General features: G+C 38.9%; 1 long non-coding RNA gene across 1 annotated transcript; it reads right to left on the bottom strand.

Moving 5' to 3' along the window:
• Positions 1 to 4,620: 4,620 nt before the first annotated feature.
• LOC109368588 lies at positions 4,621 to 20,572 on the bottom strand. The gene is made up of 3 exons (XR_004160344.1): positions 20,414 to 20,572; positions 9,964 to 10,252; positions 4,621 to 9,404 (listed from the first exon to the last, which is right to left on the bottom strand). It is a non-coding gene; the product is annotated as an uncharacterized LOC109368588 (long non-coding RNA).
• Between the last annotated feature and the right edge of the window lie 1,074 nt (positions 20,573 to 21,646).

Here is a 21,646-nt window from a genome sequence, read left to right as displayed (position 1 = left end):
ATGTACAGGTGGTACAAGTTCTGTTACAGACAAGAACCTTTGCTTTAGTTTAGTTTATTATTTTTTTTCATTCAGCAAGTCTGTAGTTTTTTGCTACTCAGTTTTCAGGTGATATCTATTTTCAGCTATCTCAGATCCCACTCAGTAAGTCAAAGACCTGACAGTTGGGATATTAAAGGCATATGATCTTTGAACAGAAGCTCTTCTCTTGAGCACCGGGCATGTTAAACATCAAAAACTAAGTCCAGGGTATAGTTTTATTTCTTCAATTCAGTTATTGACAATGGCAATTACGTATTTATCCAGCATCACTGCTTTCTTCTTACTTAGTCACATTTTTCATCTAAGTAACAATTTTTTGTTTATTCTTCCACCCTCAACTAGTACTCAACTAGTGGAACTGCTCGGAAGATTTCTAATGTTTGAATTTTCAGCAAGAGCTGCTTAAGAGAAGGCCCACAGAGTCTCCCAGTGAACTCCCAGCCCTGTCAGTCTGCTGAACAGTGAGCCTGCCTTACAACCAGCCTATGATGAAGGTGATTGTTTGCTCCCAAGCACAGGATGCAGCTCTGTCTGGAGGCTGGAGTGAATGGGAAGCTGTCACTTAATGGACCGAAGACTTAGACTCCGTGAAAGATAAAACCATTTGATGCTTTTCAAAGATTTTGTGCATTTGTTTTAAACACATTGTTACTCTAATCATCAGACAATTTCCAGAAATGCCTGAATGCAAACCCAATCCATTGTCACATTAAGTTTAGTAAATGCTGCAAAGCTTTTCCAGCAATGCAAAATCACCAGAAATCTTTAAGCCATACGTCATGTATCTAAGAGCTTAACACATAGAGCTTTTCAAGTATTTCACCACAACATGCCAAACTGGGAATATGGCCTCCCATATCTTCACAGTATTCATCCTCTGTTCTCTCAGTTAGGAAGGGGGAAAAACCACTTGCCTTAATCAGCACCTCTAATCCAATTCACAAATTGGAAGCCGTAAGAAAATGTACTGATTCAGATACATGTATGAATAAAGTTTACTATTTGACTTTACGCTTTGTGACGCTAGCTCTAACATCCCTTACACAAACTATTTCAACTGCTTTAGCTCTATACAAAGGCAATAATAATCTCCACTAGAAAGAATATAGCTTAAGTGCATTATACTGTGCTCTTCACTGTAAGAAACATCATCCTATGATTATCTTTGAAGTTGTATGGGGGTGAGGAATACTAGCACTAAGATAACAAAGGACAGAGCAACATCCATTCACCGACAGTCAGATTTTTCAGCTTGATGGTTCTCATGTTGCTTTAACATTAGGACTGTAGTAACAGCAAATGCCAGAAACAACACTATTTCTAACTGCTGATGCCATGTACAAAAAAATGTTAAATATGGAAAAGTTGAACGTTCTCAAAGTTAATGATATAAGGAAGACTTTACAAGACTGTCAAAAGTTGCTGTCTTTGCCGCTAAGTAGTGTGACAGGTTTGAAGCAATAAGAGCAAGCAGTTTTCTGAGCTTAGCAACAAAACTGCTCTCCTTACTTTGTTAAAATTCTGAAGAGAAAAATATTCAGCTAGAGGCTAAAACTAAGCACGAGAAATTTTATCTGAAAATACATCTGCTTGTGAAAGATCAGAAGGAAAGAAGCAAAGGTTTGAACAGATCTACTTTTGCAACATTAACCACAGGATAAAGGATTGCTCTTTTTTCTTTCATAGTCCAATGCTTCCAAATACTTCATTTAGGCATCCTAACTACTTCTCTTTCTGCTAGGACTTAGACATTTCACTCTTTAGTGGTCTTATGGGTTTGGTAATCACTTATGAATAGGCAATTATTAGCGGAGCAGATGTGCCTGCCTGTCATGGGACTATCCAAGTGAATGGGTAATGACAGACCAGACCTTCACAGGTCCTGATCCTTTCCATCTTTGTACAGAAGCCAACTAATACCTATTTGTACTTGTGAGCATATAAACAGTGAACAGTATAAAATGCTTTCCCCTCCTCTCATCTACATAAAAATCAACTCCATGCTACAAACATTAATCTTAACTGAATAGAGCTAGAGATAAGTAGAGAAAATCCTTGGTTATCTGACTCGCAGTGCTGAGTTATGCAGGCTACAGAGTCTAAGAGGATAAAACACAAGACATCCTGGATATTAGTTCACAGCAAAAGGTGCTACTCACACCACTTCCCGCTGCCTTGGGGAGTCTCATATTCAACGAGTGACCAGATCTGACCCTGCCTAGTTTATGAGATTAGACACAATCACAGCCCAAGGTGATTATCACCAGCTAGAGAATGTCACATTATAAAGTCTAAGTGAGGTAAGAAACCTGTAAATAATAAAATTATCCTTTTATAGGTCTCTTTATTCAATAGTCCAGCCTGTTTCCTGGAGGAGTGATTAGTAATAGAAAATAATTAGGAGATGCCAGATGGGAGGAGGAGTTTTAAAAAAGAAGAAAAAAAAAAAAAAAGACCCAACACACAGCTATGGAAACAGAACAACAAATGACAGAGCTGCCAGCTAGCAACCCACTGCAGTTCCTCACTGCCCAGGAAGCTTGTGGCATGAGTGAGAAGCGGTAATCACACTCCTGCTCTGAGAGAGATCTGCCAGCTCATGTTTGGGACCACTGGAAGAACTATGAAGTTGTGAGAACAGAAAAACAAAGAAAAGGCCTTCATTTCCACATATAAGGATGCGGGGCTTCCTCACTATACATCACAGCAGCCTTTCTGGGAGCCACAGGTATACAGCCCCTGGAGATGGGAAGCAACAGGTTCCTTCTAGGGCTGAAGCCCCAGTCTCTATCTTGAGCCTGACCTCTCTATTTCCATGCCCCATCTCTTCAGATCCATGATAAAACCTCTCTCCACCTGAAGACGGCCCAGACCAAATCAACCTCTCTGGCTTCCTCCTTCCCTCCGCTAGTCTATGCCAATGAAAAAGGAAGGAAATGCCTGCCAGTCAACAACAGAGAAGCAATGGTCAGGTAAGAAAGGCAGTAAAAATGTAACCAGATCCAAACTATCAAATGTCAGAAACCCCGGAAAGGACTGCATTTTACTAGCAAGGGCTACACAGATATACTTCTATCAACACTGAAAGCGCAGGAAAAGAAAAGCACCTAATTCATCGCTAATGGCTTCATTTTATCAGCAACAACACAAGCAGTATTCTTCAGACTTAATTGCACAGCAATCATACTGCTTTACAACCTTCTTAACGGTTTTGTTCAGCGTTCATTTTACAAAGGCTCGAGCAGGCACATGAATACACTGAGGGCAATTACCCCCTGTGCTTTTGTGGAGGGCCTGGTTGTGAGCCTGAGGGACTACCCCTAATTTCATATGGCATTTGGCCCCTGGGTATAATTAAACACTGGACTTGACAAAAACTCTGCCTCTGTGCACAGACCTTACGTGCCAGATCACGAAAAAGCTACACTTACTTGCCAAAGCAGAAGGCAATGAGGCAACTCTTCTCAGTCAGCAACTAAGTGACTGGCACCTACAAAGCAAGGCTAAACTGGGATGCTGATCCTCGGCTATACATATCCACAGCACAGCACTGAGATGGGAGGCATACTCTGCATTTGAAATGCAACCTGACCCAAGCCACTCTTCACTTCGATGTTTGTGTGGCCTTAATTGCTTTTAACTTTGCAATACTAGACCAGCAGTATATACTCAGGCTACCAACACAGACACAGGTCTCACTCCATGGTAATCCTCCACATCACTCTGTGGCCATTACATTAACTGCTTTAGAGGCATAGGTGGGTGAAGTTCTGGAAGGTTAAATGGAATCGGCTGGGATGCCATTTGCAAAGCACAGGAACTAATAGGGCACAGCTAAGTGCCAACAGGACTAGCAAGGAAAGCCTGGGAAAATCAGTTGAGCCAAGGAACCGTGTTTAGCACTGGAGCGGAGACACTGGTCCAGCTTGAGACCGCTGAGAAGATTCTGGCTTGCTAATATATCTTCTGCAAGCACAAAGCACTAGTGAGAGGAGAACAAGATATTCTGTGACCTGGGGATTCAATTAGCAAACTTTATGCTTCATTTGGAAGCTCTGAATCTTAAAACAAGATCAGTTTATATAATCTTCTTAGTGTATCAATTTTACTGCCACACTGAACATGAATAAGGGCGTAGGTTACTCTCAGTGACTGTGAGCAGAAAAAGCACCCTGCAGAAAGGAACTTTCTCGTGCTGATGCATGGATGCTGAACAGCACGTGTGATTAGCTCATCTTTCTCGAGTCTTAATAAACATACAGTTAAGTTGAAAACATATGTGCTTATGAAAACATAATGCCGCCATTTATAGTCTTATTTTGAACTGCATATGCCATACGTAATGGCAGATACGTAGTGCTTGGTCACTGCCATCAGAAATAACAAGGACCAGAAGAGAAGACGAGAAAGACTGAGGTAACCTCTGTGGAGCATAATGTTGTTGATGTACTGCAGCAGCTACCTAAAAAGCAGACTCATCCTTCGTCCCATTAGGAGCTTTCTTGGTATTGACAAAATTGTCTGTGCTTTGAAGCCTCTGCTGAAAGATGGGCTAAGCCCAGAAGAAATAAATAGAAGTTTTTGCCTTCCACAGAGTTATGTTTTATTTATAAATTACATTAAACTTCCAGAATGATTGTCACAGACACCCGCGCAGGGACTGGGGAAAAACATTTGTGAGAAAAGAGTTGACAATCTCAAGTTAACCCGTGGGATTCTTCAGTGCTCAGCCTCGTGTGTCTTTAAGTGTACTTCACGGTAAACGTTTATAAGCTGTACATGTAACAGCATTACTGCTTTGACACTACCTTTGATCTAGCTACAGCTTGTCTAGGGTGCCAGACCTTACGCATCCATCTTTTCTGATAAAATCGTTAATTTGATTAAGTGGAACTATTTCAAACAGCTTCCAGCATCGAGATTTCCTCAGTCCCAAAGCACCAAAGTCTTCTTCTATGATCATTAAGGCCTTGTCTTCATTCCAGCCCCCACTGCTCCCAGCCTGGGCATTACGGGTGCCAAATAAAACGCCAAAGTTGCCTTCCTCCATTACAGAGTTCCCTAAAGGGGATTATGCTTCTGCAACAGAATACTGTATCTTTCTCAACTACATTCTCTGATATTCTTTCTCTGAAAATAAAATGAACCGTGGTGGAGAGAGATTTTGAGCAGATTTAACTAACAGATTTGAACGAGAACAAGAGCAGATAAACAGTAGTGCTCTTAGTGAAATTACCAGTGCTGGCTCAAGATTGGAAAATGAGACTGGTCCTCTGGGAGCAACCATAACGGTGACCCTCCATTTTGGATGCGGAGCTGGTATGAATCCATTAAAAATGTACACAGATACTGCAATTAACTTTGTGCTTTGGATTATCTTTTGAGGCAGGCTTAAAAGCAGGTTTCCTACTAAAATGACATACATTTACATTTCCAAATCTCCTTGAACACAGTTGCAGACAATCAGCCTTCATCACTACAGAGGAAAATAAACGGTATCACCTCTCCGACCATAAAAAATAGAACAAAAGGGTGCTTTTGTTGTATAGCTGCTGCACAAACCTTCTCTCAATTCTTTCCATCTATGGGAATTGGACAGAATGTAGCACAGTCTAGAAAGGGGTTTCATCTGATTTGCTGTTACTGCAGCTTCTTGAAGAAACAGCACTTGTCACCAGTGTAAACAAGAATAGATACGATTCAGTTGCTATCCTAACATTAACCTCAGTATTTCATTCTGAAAGACAGGAAAGCTGATAACTGATTATTTTGTTTTCTTATAACACGTTAAATTTTGGATAAATCATACACCTTACATTAATATCTCAAAGCATGTCAAAATGAAAAAAATAATTTCATGTTTTGCTTTCAAGAAGGATTTTGATGTATGTATCTAGGTATTTATTAATTTCATAGAGCTACCATTTTTATAAGGTATTTAACTCAATCAAGTCATCTCTTTCAAGGCCATAATTACCCCTGAGAGAGGAAAACGTTCAGAAATCCATCTGTATTCAAGGCACGAGAGGAACAGTAAATCTTGTGATAGTGGGTATTATTTCCATCCCCACATTAGGCCATACTGTCTGAATCCACATGGGAAGCCCCTTTCAAATGAATCTCAGGCCTCTCTCTAAACAGACAGACCACGATGGCTGCACAATTGAGTCCTGAACAATCTGCAGACTGTTTTGGGAACCAGCAATACCCTTACAGCATGGCAGCTAAAATACCTATTCAGGGCACTGGAACACGTCAAGCCCTCTCCCATTTTCAATCTGCACTGCTCCAGTTATCTATTTAATTCTTTCACAGGTTATGAAAATCATAAATCAGTACCAGTAATTTTATTTTCAACTTGTGCAAAGTAAACAGTAAAAATCCTTCTCATAACCAGGGAGGCAGAGTAGAGTGCATAATATTCTCATGCTTTTTCTGTTAAGAGCTGCATCTTAAATCACTCCACAATTCGGTCTGTTGCAGGACTCAGTACTTAGGAGTATTGTGACTTGTGTCCTACAGTTCTCATCTACTGACTGTATAATTTTTGCCTTTTCAACTTTTATGGTCTTTAAATACTTCCCCTTTCCTAAAACTCATTTTTAACGCATTGAATGTAACAGGTCACTTAGCATACAATGAGTTCTTCTAATACAGATTAATAGCTGAAAAGAGTGGGGAACAAATGAAGTAGTATTAGTGGAGGGATCTAATATACATCAGTGGCAGTCTCTGCCAAAACCCCATACCAAATTCATGGCTAGGCAAAGTGCTCTTTAATATTTAATTCTCGAGTTGGAGGTGTGTTCTCTGGCTGCCCAATTTCCTCCACTTGATTTTATGTCAGGAAGTGAAATTACACTCCCACCAGCTGTTCCCCAGCCAGTGCATGTCTCTTTCCTTTTCTTCTTCTGGATTTATCTTTTGTACACCACTCACACGGGACTGGGAAACAGTCACAAAGCTTAAAGTTGGATCTGAACATCCACTGAATCTGCAAATCTAGGAGCATATTTAGTCTCAGAACTCAAGACCTAGACTTTTTTCTCTGTTTACAGAGGAGAAACAGACAGCAACAATTGAGGGAGAAGCTCCCTGACAACAGTGTAAAGCTGATAAAGGTGCATTAGTTGCCAAATACTGCACTGTGCAGAAATTTTCTTTATCACTATTCCCGAGTCAGTGTTATAGTACACAACTTTTGCTTTTCAGATGATAAGACAACTAACTTTTTTTTGTTTTTAATTGTTGTATTTTGGACAATTTTCTTTGCATTCTTTGCTAGAATTATCAACGTTGATTCACTGATATACTCTTCATACTGAATAATTCCTGTTGCCAAAGATAAATAGAAAATATTTGACCTATTAATCAACGTCCTGCAAGAAAGCCTCCTTCTACCATGGCTAAGTTATTCAAGTGATTGCTCATAATAAGGCTGGGAGTATGTGATTATAAATGGAAGTTTTCAAATAAATATCAGTAAGAAGCAGGAGCCCGCACAAAAAAGGTACAGTGACCTTCCAAGCAATTTAGTAGAGAACATACATCAACAAAAAGCTCATAATCTAGAAGGTCTCCTTTCCCCACCACTCCTGCAGTGCACACATATCCCTTGCATGAGACACTGAGCAAGGCCACTGCTGCATTTTTCTCCCTCCCCATATCCTATAACTTACAGAGGACAGAGGAAGTATTTGGCAAGCCTTAGCTGGGCCCCAGGGCTCACTGCAAATGCTGAAATTGCTGCTGGGACCACGTACCAGTCACATGGCTGAGCGTCTCATTCCCCTTGTAGATTTGCTGGCTGAGGTAAGACTTGTGAGTCTCTGCCATTTTCCAGCACAGGTGCTAAGAGGTGGACAGAGGCAGCAAAGGTGTGACCTCTCTGCCACTCCACAGTAAAAGGAATATGCTGTGCCTTTCCTGTGTAGCCAAGAGTAGTGATTCCAACTGGCAATGACTTTAAATTAAACTGGAATCTCCACATTTAACTGCACTGAGATGACTGTGTGCCCCACTGTGTCCATGTCAACATGATTCCAAGGCATATACAGTGAAGAGATTCAAAGGCTGGGCTTTAGGCTGGCAACCATTACCGCAATTCAGCCACGTTGCAGACAAAGCAACTTGAGTTGCTCATACCTTCCAAACAGTGTGGGATGCTGCAATTACACAACTGACCTCTCGAAAAGTTTTTCACCTAAAATTTCAATATGCGAGAAATGCTTAATAGGTATCGAACTATCTAATGAAAAATATTTGAAACAATATTCATACTTATTGATGAGTCTGACATAACACCATGAATTGTACATAAAACCGAGAATCTTTCAGCAATACTAATCAAAATCCCTTTTTCATCAGTCTAAAAAATGTTGTGGCAGAACAGAGTCGTGTTGTCTCTTGAAAGCTGCAACATGCAGTAAGAGTCAATTTTACCCAACCAAGCCAAAGTGGTGACTTCCAGAACTCATACAGAAGATTTGTTACCCAGGCTTTGCATTACAACGAACTCTCTATGATAACACAAAGAAATTCTTTTGAAACAGCACGCTGCAACTCAGTGGCTGTCAAGAGTTGTCACACCCCTACCATCAGTACTTTACAGGCAACAAATCCAATATTTAGTATCGTCAACTAGTATCGATATGCCCACTGGGACTTCTTTCGTTAAAATGATCTGATTGCAGTAAGGCAAACTGAGATTCACTCTTGAACCACGTTGGGAGCTTCATCTCTCAGTAAATTCAGCACAGGTCTGGTGCTTCGGACTGCTGGAGAAGGATACGAAGGACCAAAACTACAAGCCTCTCTACGGACTCTGAACACAACTTAGTTTCATTATGATGCTTGTGTATGTTGGAAATCATTAGTGAGACCCCTTCTTCCCCTCAAGACAAACTGTGATCACAGACATATTTCTGATTGGAAAAACAAACACATGTTCCAAACTAAGGCTAGTATTTCTTCAAAGCATTAAAAGTATATTAGATACTCCTAAAGTCACTGTGAAGTCAGTGAAGTAGGGGAGCAAATCAGATTATTATACATGCATTCACACATAAACATATGTAAGAATACACTTTAAAAAGACTTTAACATGCTGGCTTTTCAATAAACAAAGTAATTAGTTTAACATGATGGAATCTATATTTTGCTTTCTTTTAAAAAGTCTCCATCAAGTGAATAATGTTTCAGGCAGCTGCTTTGTTGTTTTGATGCCTTCCCATTCCCTTTAATATTTGTTTTCACTGGTTCTAAGATTTCTTTTTTGTTCATTTTTCTTTTTTGATCCACAATGCAGTCAGTTCTCAGCTCATAATGCAACCCTCTGAAGAGAGCAATCTTCATAAGTCTGGCTGAAGCAAAAAATAGCACTGTCAGCTTCTGACAGACTGAACTTAGCCGAGTGAAATGTTTTAATTTTTTATCATCTTAATGAACAGGCTTATTTATAATGTGGACAATTTTACTGTCATTGTATGCAGAGCAGAGATTATGGAATGCATTTTGTTTGGGGAACACTGTAAGGAATGTAAGGAATACATTTTTTTTTTTAACCAATGGGCAATTGTTTTAGACACTGTAAACAATCTCAAGATGAAATATTCTTAGCCTACTTGAAATAAAGGAATGACTTAATGGTAACATCTGTAATAGTGAAAAAAACCTGAAGAAAGGAACCTTGCAATGAAAAATAACAAATTTCTGAATCTGAAATTTGCAATACGCACAAGTACACCATTTAAAAAAAAACACTGAAACAATGTAAAATATTACTACTAATGCAATAATAGAAATATTTGTGTAGACTAAATATCTACAGGTACCTTTAGTACTTTATAGTGGGATGGGAAGGTTAAACGTATAAAATAAAAGATCTAACAGAAAGAAGAGCGTGGGTTAACAATTGCTTACCCTCTTTTCTGCTACCTCATCCTCTCCTGTAGAGTCTTTGCCATCATGTGCATCTCTCAGGGTTGGCATATGTTTTTTGTGTGCTGGCTCTCTGTTTAAAGTTGTATATCCTATGTGTTCATAAATTGGATTTATTGTCATCTTGGCAATGTATTCTGCTGCCTTGGTTTCAATATAAAGAGTAATCAATCCATCTGTCACCAGGTCATGGATGGACTCAAAACGTTTCTCCCCAACAAAGTGCTTTCCATCGTAGTAGAGTCTGAAGTTTCTGGTTTGACTTCCAAATCTGCCTCAATGAAATGGGAAAGTATTTTTTTAAAATAACAGTAAGCAAGAATAAAGAAGAGTAATCAAGCCTTTGCAAACAATAAAAAAATACTTTATCACTTAAAGCTGTGACTAAGCTAAGTCTAGTTCAGACGTGGCTAAAAAACTCAACTACTACTTAGGACAGATAGGAAGGAGAGATTAACAACTGCAGATAGATAGCCAAAACAATAACTGACCCAGAAGAGGCTGTTTATTCTTGTATTCTCTTAGCCTCTTGATTATCCTGTGGAAAAACTGAAAATTACTTCATGTTCTTTATGGCGTTTTTTAGTACTTCACGACTGCACCGCTGTAGTCAATTTGCCTGGCTCTAATATGAAGGATTCTCACAATAAAGTCCTCTATTACAGTTGATCAATATGGAGTTTTGATGCAGTCTCAGACCTCTGCACCTCTGCCTTCTTGCTGGAAGAGACCATTCAGGGCTCAGCTTGGCTTCAGTGCCAACAATTACAGTGAAGCAGAACTGCTGCCAGCAGTGGAGCAGCACAGGACGAAATGGCACAAGGGCAAGCATTCTTTATTCCTGGCCAAAGGCCAAGGACTAACTCTTCAAGCTTTATACAAAACTCCTTCTGTGTTATGGTTGTTAAGTCCTGAGCTTCAAGCAAATCTTTGTAACATGCATAACGTGTAAGCTATCTGATGCTAGCAATTCTGCAGTCTGGATGCAATCAGACTTTGATGCAGTCTATAGGCAACCACAAGCAGGGACACTGATTTTACCTGAATATCAGCACTTTTCAAAATCTATACTTTGAACCTGCAACAATTTGCTGCCTGAAAGTAATCTCACCTTGTAAAACACACCCGTGTTTGCACTTGGAAACAACCACTGCATTTCATGCAGGGAAGATGGAGGCCAGGAACTTGTTCATAGTTCACTTAAGTGTTGTTGGTCAGACAGCAGGAAGGGTGCTGCTCAGGGCACTGGGCCTCTTTGTGAGGTCAGATAAGCCAAATGCATATTAGAAACTAAATTTGGAAGAATGAATTGCTTTCATTTCACAATCAAAATTTTCATAAAAGGAATGTTAAGGAAAAACAGTGGTGCTTTGCTGAAGTGATTTCTTTTCAAAGGGCCCTTGGCCAACAACAGAAAGCATATCAGACCTTGCCTTGGGTGAAATATATATGCAATCTTTCTGCAAGTATGGGCAAAATCATTTGTTCTTCGATGTGTAATTTTTCCTCTTGTTTTCTGAATCAAAATGCCAAACTTGACAGTGACTGTAATTTCAGGAGCTACTACATTTGAAGTACACTTAATTGTGAAGCAACGCACTCCTGGGGAGCTCTCAGGAATCCACATCTGGCTCACTAATAATAGGAGACATGTTGTGTAGAAACTACATGGCATTTTACTGGAAATTAATTGGAACATATATTCACATTTTTATGCTACACAAACAAAACCGCATCACACTGAAAAGCAAGACATTACAAAACAACAGGAAAAAATGCATTTTTACCCAACAATAATTTGATCACAAACGCAATTTGGAGTGAAAACAAGACACTGAGAAAGCAGAAAGACAATGTCCCAAGTTGGAGCAGAAGGGGTAGGAAAATGTTCAGGCTCACTCTTCAAAGCATCTTCCTTCCAGGCATATGCCAGACAACATTTTTGAGAAGATTGGGCATAAATCAATTTTAATTGGAGTGTTAATTCACTAATGAATTTCTTCTTCCCTCTCACACATTGTTTTTATTGGTTATACCCAGTAGTTAGATGTGACCAGTACTATCCCAGCATCTCCTCAAGCTTCCTATCTCTACTCCCACCTTTTTTACTTCCTTCCCTGCAACAGTAAGCTTTCTGAGGCATGCACTGTCCGCAAGTTGTGTATTCACACCGCACCAATCTGCTATGAGGGACCAGTCTATCCTGAGTGGCACAGCCCTATCTCATGAGTGGCACAGCAGCACAAATACTTTACTGTATAAAGTGGCAAAACCGACTCAACTAAGAATGTGACAGGAAAGTTTTGCTCATGTGACATTTTCCTTGCATGCCCTCTACTATCCATAAGGTCAGTATGAGCTCAGAGTGCTCAGCACCACACAGTGCCAAAGCAAGTGCAACCTTCACTACCTCCTGCTCAAGTCAGCAGGAACAACGCACGTGGAGCTCAGACAGCGTCAGAATTTAGCAAAAACAGAGTAAGTTTGAAGATGAAGAATAATGGGCCTAAATGATAATATCCAACAGAATGATTTTTATTAAGAGACGCATCAGGTGAATTGCTGTTCTAATCAGTAACATATGCTCTGGCAGTACTTACAGCAGAGCTTTAAAGAAGCAGAAGGTCACTTGTGGCTCTTAGCTTTCTAGGAGAGAAAGTATTATGCTAATCTTACCAAGAAAAGATAAGGCAAAGAAAAGCTTCTCAGGGCTGATTACTACCCACGGTGTCTCGGCTTTAATAACATCCTTCAGAGTCTAAAACAAAGTTCTGAAGATAGCCAAATGCAGAGAACGATCAGAAGTTTTTCAAAGATTTATGTTCTTCTCATTGGGGTCAGCAGGTGCATGGTTGTACCCCAGCTGTTTTACTGAACAGCCCTTATGCTGTACATCTGTTCACACTGCTGCCCATAAAGCATGAAAGATACCACAAGGAATAGGATTCCCTAAAGGGCATCGTCTTTATCCCACTACTGACCCACATTTCAACACACAAGTACACAGTTTTAGTTCTTAAACAGCACTCATACTTAAACTCATCTTTTAAACCTCTTCCCATATGGATCTGGGGAGTAGAACATCCATTTCTTTCTGTATGCATGGTTTCCTAAAGGTGCACTCAACCTCCTCAGTTCAAAATACCTTAAGATAATTTAACAATTAGCTCTTAAGGAAAGGTATTTAGACAAACAAGTTACTCTGTGTCAGTGCCGTAATCGCTTGGAAAAGGTGTTGCAGAGGTGAAAATTGGATGGTTTGCCTTTATCTGCTTTTCTATTTGTTCCACATCGAACTGTTTTCTCTCTATTCATTTCTTATTGGAAACACTGTGGGGAAATGTATTGTTTTTTAAATTGAATAGTATTAGCAACAAGGAAGAAAAAATCCACACAAATCAATGCACCAAGAATCTTTTACAAAGACTGTACCATCAATACAATGTCTGATAGCTCTACAATTTACCTTTCTCAAACTCATTTAAATTTCTCACCACACAATGATACTATTTTGATGAAATTACAATATAAATGCAAATGTACACACTCATTTGCAAATGATCAATCCAAATTTAATCTTCAGTCTTATTTAACGTTATGGTTTAATTTTTTCCTTTAGCAAAAATATTTCCTTATGATTACCTTCTATAACATTACTGCAGCCTACTTTATAAATCACCGTGGAAACTAAGTAGAACCAAGATTTGATATTTCAACTTCCTGATGGTCTTTTCCTAAAGGCAAGCATTAGTACCAGCTGTTTTTTGTTTTAGAAATAGAAAACAGGACACAAATAATGTATGTTCTCCTTGGATTAAACAAGGGAACATTAGATGTTTTTCCAAGAAAAAGAAATAGACCTCTTACATGTCAAACAGTCCCATTGTATCTATTGTGCATTTGTTTGCAAGCAGCAGGACTACTGATAAAAGACTTTTCTTATTCCAAGTTGTCTGAAAAGCAATCACTCTGTCTAGTCCCCTTGGTTTCCAGTGGGGCAGAGTGGATACAACGTGGGAAAATGGATTAAATGGTAGAGTAAATGTGGCTAGTAATAAAGGCCTGAAGAGCTGAATTAGGTATCATAGCATGAGAAAGGCGGGCTTCAGACTTCACCAACCACTCTGTAAGCAGCATTCATTGATCAAACAAAAGGAAGAAGTGAAGGACTGAGAGCCCATCTGTGCTTTCTTACCATTTAAGATGATGGATTTTACAGTCCAAACACAGAACAGTACAGTAGCTATTCACTTCTTTCACAGGCTATTTTATGATGAGAAGAGTATCTAGCCCTTACCTAAAGACAAAAGCACTGTTTAAACACTTAGCTGCCACCACACCATAACCTTAGCATCCCACAGTGATTCCAATATCCTCATTAGTTGTGACATTGTCATCTTCATACTTGGAGCTGGGAAATCTTAAGTTCTGTGCATGTGACAGAAGGTCACTTGGACTTATTCCTCCCTTGGAGAAAAGTGTCTTTAATGCACTTTGTGGCCAGAAGGTAGAAGTCTTGCGAAAAATTACACGTCATAATTTCAGCTCTAACTTCTGAAAACTCTCATTCAATATTTAAGAGTCTTGATAACTCCAAAAAAAGCTACAGAAATATAAGCAATGTTGAATGTCTTCTGATCACGCTGTGTTCATGTGAAGGAAAACAAATTATTCCACAGATCCTTTTTTGGCCAATTCCCTGGTCAAAAAACGCAGATCTTGCATGCTGCCAAAACCTACACAGTTAATCCAGAAGGTCTTTGACTCCTGAGAGTCATAAAAACTTTTGTTTTCATTTATGTTTTATTATTTATTGGCAATATTTCTGAGGATGGCCAGGGAATCATGGAATGTGCCTTCTTCCCAGGGTATCAGAGGAGAAACTTTATCAGCTCCAAAACCCCAAAAACAGCAGTAATTCTCAAAAACATAAATGCATAAAAGAAATCAAATGCATTAGGAGTTGAAAGTAAAGAGGAGACAAAAAAATCCCTACTGTCCAATGAGTCTAGGAAAAGTGGCAGAATACAGACATCTGAGAAAATTTTCCTGTGCCATCTGGAAGGGCTGTACTTGCTGGCTGACTACTGTAGCTTGATTATCATTAATTAGTTGTAAAGTTATCCCTGAAATCTCAATAGACCCATGGGTTGGATGAACATATGAAAATTTAGATTAACATGGAAAAAAAACGTGGCATCCATCAGAAGAGAAAACAAATCCCAGAGCTGGAAACGAAATGTGGCTATTCTATGCCAATGCAGACAAAACCTTCAACTCACTTAGGATCAGATAAAATAATTCTAAGCTAGTGCTGTGTCCTTGATGACAGCCTTTCAACAGTCCCTATCAAATGAAGGCTGAAGATTATTTCACTGTTTTATTCCCCAGACTTCTTTGCCCAAAAAGGAAACAGCACTGTGCAAGTAGCATGGCAAGGAGGACCAGAGCAATGACAATGTCCTGTGGAACCTGAGCTGTGCCACAGACAGCACAAGTGAGAGACAACTGCTCTAGGGTATCAGCAGGAGATAACAGCTGCTGAGAACAACGAACTCTGAAACTGCTATCAGCCCTAGGTACTGTAATAATGTGTTTCAGAAATAAATCCAAGGAAATTAAGAGAAAAATTTTTCTTTTGTCACAACATCTTATTTTAATAGCTTCAACAGCTGATTCCCACCATCTCAAATCCTGATCAAAGGCCGGCTGATCTATTGATAACCATGTATGCTATTAATGTGCAGTAAGATCACTTAACACATAGAACCACTCTCAATGTTCCTGATCAGTGATAGATTGCTTGAAAATAACTTTTGGTTCTGACATGAAACTGCTGTACAGAAGTATTATCTCTTCTTAGTACTGCAGTTGCATGCCCTACTCTGTTTAAACTTGATAGGACATCTGTGGGATTGCTCTGATGATTCAGTCAGAATCAATAGCAATGTTTGGGCAATATTTTACAGCTTTCTCTATCTGCTAAGACCTCGGTGCTTCTTGGGAAAAGTATCACCATGTGTGATTAAGACACATTTGAAATCTATATATACATGGGAAAGGAGCAAAAGCCTGCTGTTTTCCCTTCAAATGAAAGCAATACTTTAAAAACCTATGCTGATATGCCAGGAAAAAACACGTTTTGGAACTGTTACTAGCAGGAACGTTGGTAACTTTCACAGTTTCACATTAAGCAGATACAGTTATCTTCTTTTATAAAACAAAAACAACAACAACAACAACAACAACAAAAACTCCACCTCCCTCTGAACGTTAACGTTACAGTGCAATTCCATGGTTCCTGTATTCCTTTAAAGCAGAACTGTGTTTTAATTTTTCTAAGCTTAAGTATCAACTCTTCCCAGCGTCTGCTCTGCAAATTTCAAAACGCATATACAAATTTTACTTGGCCTGTGCATAACATTCTCATTTTAGGTCATATCAGATGGTCTTTGTCTGACAAATTTAGAAGTAGAACAACATCAGGTCTGTAATGGAAATTCCACTGTAATCATTAAAACAGAGAGAGAACTGCCATAGCATAATGCTCAAACATGTTCATTTTTGTTTCATTTATGGACTTTCTTCCTGAGAAGCTCATGACCACCTTAATTCAAATGCTTCTACAGATATTCTCATCCTAATAGTAAATTGCTCTTAACTGATCTTACTAAGACAACATGCATATTTGAACTCACTATACCACGAAAACACGAGAGGAAGACAAGGTGAAAACGAAAGGAATGTCCTTATCGTTAAATAGCTTTGCAAGTGCAATTAACTTATTGATTCTTATGCCATTCTGTTCCTCTCCATTATCTGCTAGCATGGCTGACTATGGAGAGGGGAGTGGAGAAACACTGTTCTGTTGTTTCTGTATTGTTTGTTTTCTTTCATATACTTTACAGGATATTATCAAACATCTCAAAGTTTACATTAAAAACAAAATAGGATTATTTTTACAAGTTTCCTTTAGATTAAAAATAACCGCAGTAAGATTTCTGTCCCAGAGATTTTGTCAAATCTGATTTGCCTAAAACCACTGCTAATCCCAACCTTCCAAGTAGGTTTACTCAACATAATGAAAGCTATTACATTATTTGCTGCTTACTTAAAAGCTCCTTTCTTAATGTACTGTATGGAAAATAAAAGACGTGCAAGTCTAAAATAGCATTTTTTTCCTCTACAGATTTGAGTGCTTGCTATCCCTGTACTCATGAAGAAAGAGGGTGGCTACATGAACTGCAGTGACAGCGGGCCACCAGTATCATAGAGCAGGACTCTCATGTGCAATATGTGCTTTTGGACATGCCCAGCCTGCAGCGCGTGTGTACAACGGCACAGCAGTGCGCCACAGAGATCTGGGCAGAGCCAGAGACCTGTTCTGTGATTTGTCAGGTCACAAGAGCACACAGAGGGAACTGATGGCATGCTGTGATTTGTGACATGACATCTGCATGTAGAACACTTTATACTACGAAATATTTTCAGATGAAGTTTAATTTTAATGCATTAGACTAAAATCCATAAACTGTACAGAGGAGTATATTCAATGTTTTGTTATTTTCAAAACATTTATTTTGCTAATGACAAAAATAAATGCTCAATGTGGACAACTCCCCATAATGTCTCATGGCCATGACTACATAAATAAATGATAGAAGAACAGTTTAATTACAATATTGCTACATTTTGCCATCTCTAAGTGTTTAATTGCCTTAGGTTGATGCCCAATCTGCCATTAAAGTGTTTTGTGAATTAACAGTGAGAGAAATTAGATGACGAAAAACTTTGTAAAATAATATACACAGTAATTTTTTTATTTTAATGGGACAGAATAACTTTTTTCTAGAATACAATTTCTTCCTTGGCACAAGTACAGCAGTAGGTAGGACAGGTTTCCATTTATTCCTGAACAAAAGCTACAATAAAAATTAGCTTGATTCTCTTCCTAGCATCTATGAAATCAGGCCAAACTATACTAAACTCAGCAAAGATACATCAAAATATGTAAGAGGGAGAAGGAAAAGTGGGCCAGATAACAGTTATTCCTGTCGGTTCTCTCAGTGTTTGAATAATTCATAAATGTTTTGATAAAAACAATTATGATATTAAACAGCAATGTGAGGCTATTGTGTGTCACTTTGAAAACATATTTATAAAGCTCCCACAGTATCTACAGCTGAAGGACTTTTTATTGCTTACTGATGAGGCACAGGAAAAGAAATTTTTCTCTAAACACAAAGATTTCTAAGTATGTATTTCAAAAGCACACAGAAGAGGCCCAGTAAAGGACTAACTTGAAGATAGGTTTCTAACTGTCACTTTCTAAGGGCATTAGAGCAAGAAGGCACTCCAGCAGAGTCTGTCAGTAACAGAAAGGCATGCATCTTTGAAAGGTAAGGAAACGGGAGGAAGGATAGAGCAATGTATGCTACATATATTCACCTGATTATGCTATGCTTGGATTTTTTATTGCTTCAACTCCAATAGAGCTCAGAAGCTTCAGGCCAGGCAGACATTAAGAACAGCACAACAGAGTACGAATTCTTGCTCAAGGATTCTAATGGAGGTGTCCTGAGAGCTGGGGCACAACTTTCCAATTCTCTGTCTAAGCCATTTTTAAGAGATACTAGGCTGATGCACTGAACAGGTACATGAGACAATGTAGGAAAGAAAGTACTGCCTCTAATGAAGAAGTGAGGCATGGAGAATGTAAAAGCCTTGAGCTCAGTCACAGGCAAAACCAAGAAACGAACTCAGATCTTCTGAGCTCCATGAGAGTGCTTCACCACCAGCTCAGTGCCCTCGCTGTGCACCAGAATACCAGAGATCTTTGTGGCCCAGCAGAAGCTATAGTCAGAGGTGAACGGCATGGTATAAAACGCATGAGCTACATGCACTGAACACAGCTTTTGGACAAGTAACAAAGTTTACACTGTTACCAAAGCAGAGAATACTCCTCCCAGAACTTCCACAAGCAGGAGAAAGTCTGCAGCAAACCAAATTGCCAAAGATAAATTAGACACGAGTCAAAAGAAAACGGAGCTGACAACAACAACAGATGGGAAGAGGAGGAATGGAGAACAGGAACACAGCAAGAAGACATGAACCATAAGGAAAAAAGCATTCTAGCCTGTGGGAGGGCCTAGGTAGCCAGTTAATTACTCATTAAGGTTAGTAGCTATTTATTATTATTCTAAATACTTCAGTGAAGGCATTTTAGTAGTGCCCAGCTGTGCTTTACATAAGACAGACAACGTGCAGGACAGCTATGTTATTTACTGGGAGCTGAACATCCCACTTTATTGACAGAGTAATAGAGTATATTATTCAGTACAAAATTTTATATAGAAAAATAAACTTATTTTACAGGGAAGATAATTTAAATAGAGGTCCGATTGTTTTATTTCAGAGCATAAAAGTGAAATCCAAAATTTATCAGCACGCTGCTTTCCCTGGGGCTACCTCTCGCTCTTGCTATGTATGCAGCCAACAGGATGACAGCTTTAGTTTCAGTAGAATTTAAACCTTCATAAAAGAAATATTTGGCTGTTCACAAGGAAGAAAAGCAAAGCCCAGCATATCAGCTGGCATACCTGTTGTGGTAGCCTATTAAAACAGCTTTAAGCATGAACTGTTTCTTTCATCTTAAAAGAAACTTCAGATACCTTAGTGGCCAATTTCTGAAACACTCACATGAATTCTGCACCTATGGAAGTCTGACAGGCTAAGCCTAAGGGAAAAATAAGCCCTTCTCCCTGAGAGCTTCAGCTCACCACCAAGGAAGGAGCACTCTCTTGCCATTTCATGCAGAATAAAGAAAACTGATCAAAACGAGCCAAGCTGAAACACGCACACTCCATAGGTAAGTTCAGTCGTGTTTTGGAGCAATTCTATTTAATCCAGCTGAACTTCGGGCTGCATGCTCACGTGCGTGCATATGCAGACACACAGGTATACATAGTTACCCAGGTATCTCAGCTGAGAATCAAGGAATATTGAGTAAATATTCTAAAAAATTTCTAAAAAATGAATTCAGCTCTTACTATTGCCAATCATTGTCTAGTGTAGAGCTGCACATCGGTTAAAAATATACTGAAGTAGAAAGACGTGCAAAGTTTAGTCTTGAAAAATGTCTTTATGATTTTTTTTTTTCCCTACCAATTAACATGATGTCAGAACACCGTCACTAAGGTAAAGTGAAAGGATGTAGTCAGCTCTGCGCTGTTCCCTCTCTCAAACAGCTTGTAGATCAGCTTTGGATTCAGGATAAAGTATGACTAAATTTTGCTACATTCATGATGAAAAAAACCGTAATTTAGTTATTATTACACAGAAAGTTGCTTCAAAATTCTCCTTTTCTCCAGTTCCACACCTCTGCCCCAGCCTCTAAAAGCTTTCTAGCAGAACGCAGACACACAGTTCTGACCTTTGCATTCAGGAAACCTTTTGCAAATGTTCAGTTTTAGACGTGTTAAGGAATCCCAGGGCTGTTAACACATCTTCTGGAAGAGCACGGTATGTACGTCCCAAAAGAGCCCAGTGAAAATGAGCACCATCCAGCTATTAAAGTAATTGTCTGCTGAAATTAAAAAGATTCATTTGCACCATTATAATCCAATAGCCTGCCAGTTAAAATATCAGTGGCGAGTTTCTTAATGCAATTTCATAGTTTAGGAGAGGATACACGGATCAATTTCTCGCACAATACATGTAGTTGGTTGACTAAGCTAAGCATTACTAATTTTTGACATTTATTTTGCCTTAAGAATTCTCTTCTGATGCCACATAATCTTGAGTGTGCCCTAGCCCCCAAACACAAAGAAAACGTGACTCATAATCACGGCTAACATTATTACCTTTTTTAAAAATCCTGCTGCAGAACCTTATTTCAATTCATTCTCAGTATCGCAACAATAGAATTTGCAGGAAGGGAAACCATGGTAACCAACTAAATGTGCTACAGCAGATATCTGCTCAAAAGAACATGCAGTACCATCACACTTCAACGCCTACTGCTAGTACAATCTCTACCCATTTCCCCTTTATCCTCACCCTAATTATTAAACAAGCTCCCAACCACAAAAGACTACATTGCAAACCATGTCTTACTGTTACTGTCATTTGCTATAGGTCCTAGCATGAAGCACTGTATTACTGTTTTGCCAGTTTTAAAAGCAGATCTAATACCTCCAGGAGTTAATTAGGAATTTTCATTTCCTTTCATCCGTTTGGAACATTTAATTAATATCAAAACATATTTTATATTTGTACAGTCATAGAGACACCCCGATATGTGTGGACACACAAACATACCTACAATAATCTACTTACGTTAGTAGTTCTTTTAAAACCTCAGGGATGCAAAAAAATTTCAGTGGCATTCTCTGACTAATTAACTAGTAAACACTGGTGGCTTCTGCTGGGCTTTTTAAAAAAATAAACTATGAAAAAATGTATTCATGATTAAGTACAGGCATTAAAGATAGCAGGGTGCTGATTTGATGCTCTCATGTGTGTTTATGTTTCATTCTATTTCATCCGGTGTCTGAACTGATACAATTTCACAGGCCTTCTCAGCAGCTGAACATCAATTTTATTTGAAGGATGGCTTTGGATATTTAACCAAACTCACACACTTAGAAAACGATAATTTAAATGT

The sequence above is a fragment of the Meleagris gallopavo genome, chromosome 7, assembly GCF_000146605.3.
Source record: "Meleagris gallopavo isolate NT-WF06-2002-E0010 breed Aviagen turkey brand Nicholas breeding stock chromosome 7, Turkey_5.1, whole genome shotgun sequence".
Classification (NCBI taxonomy): Eukaryota; Metazoa; Chordata; class Aves; order Galliformes; family Phasianidae; genus Meleagris; species Meleagris gallopavo.
Note: the sequence above shows the minus strand (reverse complement) of the source record. Positions and strands in the feature narration are given on the sequence as shown.